Source organism: Pinus tabuliformis, chromosome 1_1 (genome assembly GCF_031772625.1).
Source record: "Pinus tabuliformis cultivar Carrire ecotype Pingquan chromosome 1_1, CPIR1, whole genome shotgun sequence".
Classification (NCBI taxonomy): domain Eukaryota; kingdom Viridiplantae; phylum Streptophyta; class Pinopsida; order Pinales; family Pinaceae; genus Pinus; species Pinus tabuliformis.
This window is the reverse complement of record NC_142297.1, coordinates 621,593,649-621,601,074: the sequence shown is the minus strand read 5'-3', so window position 1 is coordinate 621,601,074 and position 7,426 is coordinate 621,593,649.

Sequence of the window (7,426 nt, the reverse complement as noted above, 5' to 3'; positions counted from 1 at the left end):
TGGGCTTAGTGAGACCAACAGGAATACGCTGATTCGACAAACATGTTGAGTAGCCAACAACTCCCACAATCTAGAATCCTGATGCAGTAGAGGATTTGTCTGAGTTGGAGCACAACCTAGAGAGGTTGACCCTAGACATCCCGGATGTTGGGATTGATGACTTGCCTCTCCGCTACTAGAGGCACATTGTGTGTGTTCCTGTACCAATTAGTCACTTTGTACGACGAGTATCTCACGCTATTGTCTACTACCATGATCATCATGCGTAGCTGCTAATCATAGGGATAGATTTTGTTTTTTCATGATGTATCAACATGTTCAAACAATAAAGGCTGGAGGGCCTCATGTCTTGGATGACATTTTGTAGATCCACTCTTTTTACATACATTTTAACTGATGAAAACTACTACTTTTATCTCAGTTTGTCTTGTGTAATATATGGTTGAATAATTTTTTTGCTTTTTACAAATGTTACACATTAGCCAATGCATCAGTAATTAGCTGTAACACAAGATAAGTAGGAGAATTAGTATAAAATTGTAAAAATATGCTAAAAATTGTCACCCACAAATTACAATGTACCCATGGGGAGGCACATGCCCCCCGAGCTTTGTTCGATCTGCTTAAGTAAATGGTAAATTACTATTAGGCAGATGAAATAAATGTTTATTGATAAAATCTCGATAAAAGGCTCGTTTAAAAAGGGACTTGTTTAATTTTTTAACAGGCTTGAAATAAAACAATGCTCATGCATTTCATAAATTGGTTTCATTTTTATGCGAGCTTGAAACGAAAATAACTATGCTCAAAGTTTGTTTCATTTTTTAGCGAGGTTGACATAACAAAAGAACCATCCTCAGAGGAACTTTATTTCATTTTAAATGAGGTTGACACAGTAAAAGAACCATCCTCACAGTGCATTCTTTCATTTTTTAGCGAGGTTGACACAATAAAAGAATTATCCTCACAACCACTTGTTTCATTTTTTAAAGAGGTTGACACAGTAACATAAGCATCCTCTCAGTCAATTGTTTCATTTATTAACAAGGTTGACACAGTAAAAGAACCATCCTTAGGGGTTGTTTCATGTTTATGCGAGCTTGAAACAAAATAACTATGCTCGTAAGAACTTGTTTCATGTTTTAACGAGGTTGACATAGTAAAAGAACCATCCTCTTACTCAATTGTTTCATTTTTTAACGAGGTTGACACAGTAAAAGAACCATCCTCAGAGATATTTGTTTCATTTTTTAACAAGCTTGACATAGTAAAAGAACCATTTTTAGAGGTATTTGTTTCATTTTTTAACGAGGTTGACATAGTAAAAGAACCATCCTCAGGCATATATGTTTCATTTTTTAACGAGGTTGAAACAACAAAAGAACTATCCTCAAGCATTGTTTCATGTTTATGTGAGCTTGAAACAAAAGATAACTATTCTCATAAGAACCTATTTAATTTTTCAACGAGGTTGACACAGTAAAAGAACCATCCTCTTAGTGACTTGTATCATGGCTTCGATTTGGAAGAAACACATGCCAAGGGATAATTCCTGACCATGGATTCCAAGAGATCTTCATTAGAAGGAAGAATAGATCTCTATAAAGAATACATGTGAAGAGAATCAAAAGGGTAATAAAATCCATTTAAAATTCCCCCATAAGGTTCCCTATGTCAATTACTAGATCTAAGTCATAATAAATCAAGAAAACAGTGAGAGGATCACTTGCATCGGTAACTGAAAACATGGGACTGGTTGCCACATAATTAACCCGTGGTGGGGTGGACACCACTTGCTTATAAGGAACATTCAGAGGTATCAGATGGTTGGTAATCAAATCAAGACCAATGAATGAAAGCTGGTCAATAGTCACAATGTTTCCATTGTGAGGGAAATACATCACGTGAAAGAGTTTCTATACAACAACTTTCATAGCACAGACATAGTCTCGCCTAAGGAGAAAATTTAAATCCAAGGTTCCTTGGACTATGTCAATAAGATCAATACAGACAATATTTCCTTCCAGAGTAATAGGTAACTTAGGAAGGATCCCCAAAGGTTTGCTGATGGTTCTGTTAAAAGCCAAAAGGTCTTGTGTAATAGGCACAAGCTAATGGGAACCCAAAGCTTTCCAACTGGATGAGGATAAAATACTGACAGAAGCACCTTCATCTACATTTGTGTGCTGCACATTCTTTCCATACACTTTCAAAATGATTTGGAAAGGGGTGGAAGAAGGAGTATGATATCCGACTAATCTACTCCAATAAAAGGAAATAACCTCATTACTTGGAGTGTGATTACTGGAAACATGTGAAATCCCCCCATGTGTAGAAGAATCTGAATTAACAAGAAGAACCTGAGCAATATTATTTTCACTCTCTAAAGGAAGAGTGGGATCAATTGAAGATGGTATCGAGTTGACCACTTGATCAACTAATGGCTCATCAACCTGAGAGATATGTGTTTCACTCTCCAATGGAAGAGTGATATTGCCTATACTTGGAATTAGATCAATCACTTCGTCAACTGACGGTAGGTTGAGAGAAAGTTTACGGTAACCAATTGTAAGTTGTTGCCGTGGAATAGTAAGTTTTTCCAACAATTTTAAGGCTTCATCCATATGAGGGAAAATGTGACTATGATGAATCCCTTTGCATAACCAAAAAGGAAGCCTAAATTTAGCCTTTTTCCCGGGAACCTCACAATCACTAGTTGATAGATCAACAACAATTTGATAATAATTTTCTGACCATACTTCGAAGACCTTAGGAATACCAGGACAATTTATAAGGAAGTGGCTACCCTTACAAATCTTGCAAGGGTACTTAGGATTGCGATGCATGTTAGAAGTTTCCTCAACATTACCAATACTTACAACCATGGTTGGATGGTTGAATTCTTTCTTATCTTGCTTCTTCTTCTTCTTCCCTTTCTTTTTCTTCTTAGTCACTTGGTTATTATCCTCAAGGCTTTTACAAAGCGAAGAAGAATAAAGGGAGGAGGACATGTTGGGTGAATAAGGTAAAGGGTCAACATGAGGTTAGTGATGTTGAGATGGTGAACTCTGTTGAGGTGGAATAGTTTGGGTATTTGGGATCAAAGAAGTTGAAAACATCCACACCAATAAACCTATAGTGAATTCGGGAAGTGACAATGTAGCCATATAACGCAAATCGACATTTGCAAAGTCAGGAAAAGGACTAGGATTCCCATTAAAAGGGGTTTCTTTATCGGTAACTTCTGGAATTGTTGCCATTAGATTCAACTTAGATAAATTTATTACCAATATTAACAATTCAAAATCACAATCCACACCTAAGGTCTATAAAAAGTAAAAAAAATCAAATAACATGTGCTAGTAAATCTAAGGAGTCAAACCATGCAAACAAAATTTTCACAGCGAAATCACTAGTTGGTGATGAAATCCAATGTCACAGAGATCAATGTGAAAAGTGAATAAAGATAGAGTGGGTGGAACTAGTTAAGCTGCCACCCTGCTTAATGTACACGATAAGGTGCAAGTAATCTTCAATTATGCCATCTCAAGTGAATAATACCCTCCAAAAAGGTCCAAGTGAGTCTAGCCAACGTTTCTTTAAGGTACAACAGATACTTCCCCTCCACCATCACCTTGGGTAATAGCCCTAAGATTATAGTCTCTAAGGTTACCACTTAACAATTTAACCTGGGGGGACAATTGCAGATCAGACGTACACGCAAGGGCAAAGTAACAAATCTCAATCCCCTTGAAAGTTCCACAACATGGTTAATCTGAGGTTTACTTCCAAGTGACTCCCAAGTACATTTTGGCATCATTTTTTATATGTGTAAATCACTCTATCGTAACTAATGAAGTGGGGCTGATCACTCCACTGGGTATGACATGATCTTGTGCTTAACTCCTTTGTAAGGGGAGATTCCCAGAGCCAAATTGCAGTAAATGGATTTACTCCCTATTGCAAGATTCTAATGTTTGTTTGCAACTTTGGAAAGTTAACTCACTTCCCTATTCCAAAGCCCTACAAACTGATCTAATGTAGGTGGAAAAGAGCCCTAAAATAATAAAAAATTATAAATTATTTTATTAGCACTATTTTTTAAAGTTGTAACTTACTCACAGGGTAAATGGACATGAAACAGATGGTGTTATGACCTGACTCAAACTTTTAATGCAATTGAACATGATATTGTAATATTTAGATGAATTGTAACTAAAATAAGGGAAGAGGTTTCATTAACTTTTCAAAAATACAAGAATCAATGAATCATTTTCAAGATACAAATTAAAGAGAATGCAAAATACACAATTCTTGGCTATTCTTCGAGAAATGCAACCTAAATTCCTAAAAATTTAAGTTACAAGAAACAAAATTTTGATCTTAACAACTTTTTACACACCCAAAAACAAAGAATGAATTCTTCCTTCAACAAACACAAGCCATAATTTCAATTTGACGTAATAAGTTACAAATCACTGTAGGCAGAAGATTGTGTTGTCTTCTAGAGAAAAATAATCAATATTCATTTTGACAAAACAATAAGATCCTAATCACAAGTGTTGCCTTGAAAAACCCTAAATTTTCCTAATACTAATGACACTTTGCAATTGAGAAAACAAAGTACTAAGTCTGATCTTTTGACATAAAAAGGATAAAATCTAACTACTTAACAATGATTGATCCTTCTGTTGATTAACCAACAATTCACCAGATCAAACCTTGAAACCTAAATTGAAAAAAACAAAAAATTCTTCAAAAAGGCATCCCAAAACATCAAATCAAAATAAGGAGGACATTTCCAAAAGGTAAACAAGTCTAATTAAACACATAAATCAAAAGTTCATGGACTCAACATTGAGAAAGCTAAAATTTTCAAATTTTTTCCACATGTGTGCAAATATTCAATATAGTTCAGTGCGTATATGCACTGTTGCTAAAAGATAAGTGCATAGAAGTACGCTCTATGAGAAAAGATAAAGTGCGCACAACAGGAAAATTTAAGAAAAAATAAAAAAGAAGCCAACAAAATCATCAAATCCATACTTTCAATATTTTCCAAACACTCAGAGAGGGCTATGAAAATAGAATCAAAAGTCAAAACAAATTGAATGATGGAGAATGAGACGTTCCCTAGTGGAGTCACCAATTTGTTAGGCAGACTAATCCCTCTGTCGGACAAGATGGATCTCCTTAGATCTCAAACGAAATCTAGTAACAAACAAGAAAAGAACTGCTACCTTTCCTTGACTTATGGTTGATTGAAACAAGTAATATGTGAGAGATCACTTACCAGTTTAATGAAGTGCCTTTTGAAGTCCTTTTAATGCCTTCCACAGTTGGATTCTCCTTGATGCTTTAGATACCGTTACAATTCTTTCCATAACTTCTCCATGATGTTTCGAAGGAGATATGCATAGACATAAACACACAAATGATTAAAGCATCTAGTTTATAGAATGAAAGATAAATGAAATACTTAACTTAGAATATATCATAAATTGAATCAATAACCAATCATAACCTATGTGAGTGATCAAGGAATATTACAAATGACATAAAAAAGACATGGTTAGGAAAGAACAATTGCTTTTTATTAATAAAATGGAGAACAAACTTACAACCTCAATGCCTTGATGTTACAAGCCTCTTCCTAGAATCTCCAACCTTCTCCTTGGATGAAAAGTATTCTAGCCTTATTTATGTAGCACAAGCATACCTTCAATAGTCCTGTCCAATCATCTGGCCTATGTTTTATTTATAGGCCAAGAGGAGGAGGTTTGGGATCCTCTTCCTAAGGGATGAGATCCAGAAATGGTGGGATAGGGGATCCACAAAGAGAGGGAACTAGTTCCATGATTGGAGGGATCAGGCTTACGTAAGCATCCATTCAAAGTTGTTAGTTGGGAGATATTAAGCTAACAAAGCTTCTAGAATTTACTTTTTTTTTCTTACTTGCGTTGAATCATGTGCCAAGCCACAATGTAAGACATAGCTCACTTTTGTGCAGACCCTTATGGTCTCTTTTGCGTATGCGCAGAAATTGACTAGGGAACTGTGCAAGAAGTCAAAAATAGGTTTTTGGGCCTTGAGATCTAGGATTTTCATTCTCTTTGGGATTGTTTAGGTTCTAGCCTTGCATTGGGATGATTTGGAACACTTTAATGGATAGCGAAAGATCCAGACTGATGGTCATTTTCCTAATACGACAAAATGACATGTAACATGATTCCTGCCCCTTAAACATGATAAGAAACCAATATTACAGTTGTTTTTAAGTTGGAAACATCATTTTACAATGAATATAATGTACAAGACAATTATTGTTGATCCTAAGAATAAGTCTCCTTAGCATATATATAAGAGACAACGGGTACAATTATAATAAAAATGGGACCATGAGGGGTTCTAGCCTACATATCAATATAACAATATAAATGTAATAACTCAATATATAGGGTTTAATAAGGGGTTTTTGGGTTAACATGGGGTTTATATAGGGCTTAACATGCCCCTACCCTTCAAACAATTTTGGGTGTTTCTATATGAACAACTCATCTTCCCCTATCGCTTCTTCCACTGGTAGGTTCTTCCATTTGATGAGGTAATTAGTAATTGTTTAATTTCTTAGCCACATAGTCCTTGTTTCCAAAATTGTTTTTATTATAATATTATTTTCCCTTCTTCATTAATCTCTGGCAGAATAGTTTGGATTGGGATCTTGTCACTGATTACCTTCTTTAAGCAATAAACATGGAAGAATGGATGTACATGTGAAGATGGAGGAAAATCCAATTTGTAAGCCATACTTCCATTCTCTGCAACACCTTATAAGGGCCATAATACCTTGGAGCTAATTTATTTTCCTTATTTTTTTGCTTGTGAGAGAACTTTTTATATGGTTTTAGTATAAAAAATACCCAATCCCCCACTTCTAATTCCCTTTCATTGAGATGTTTATATGCTTGTTGTTTCATCTTATTTTGTGCCATAACCAAGTTTTCCTTCAATAGTTTGAGAACCTCATGTTGGTGTTGTATGTGTCCTCCACTTCTTGAGACTTTATAGTAACTTTCAAGGGTGATGTGATGGATGGAGGATGATAACTATAAAGTTCCACAATGAATGTTTTTGTGAAGTTAGGTTTTTCCAAGTCGGGAGATGTATGCATATCCTCTTTAAGTTCTTTAAAATCTTTGGTTCCATTTTTAATCCAAGAAAATGGTTCAATAATTCTGTTACACGTGCTACTATTTGACCATAATTCTTAACAAAATTGCAGTAATATCCTATCAATCCTAAGAACCCTTTGAGTTTCTTCAACTTATTGGGAATTGGCCATACCGTAATAGCTTTGATTTTCTTATGATCCACCTTGACATCATCATGTGATACAATATGACCCAAATATTCCACTTCTTGAAAC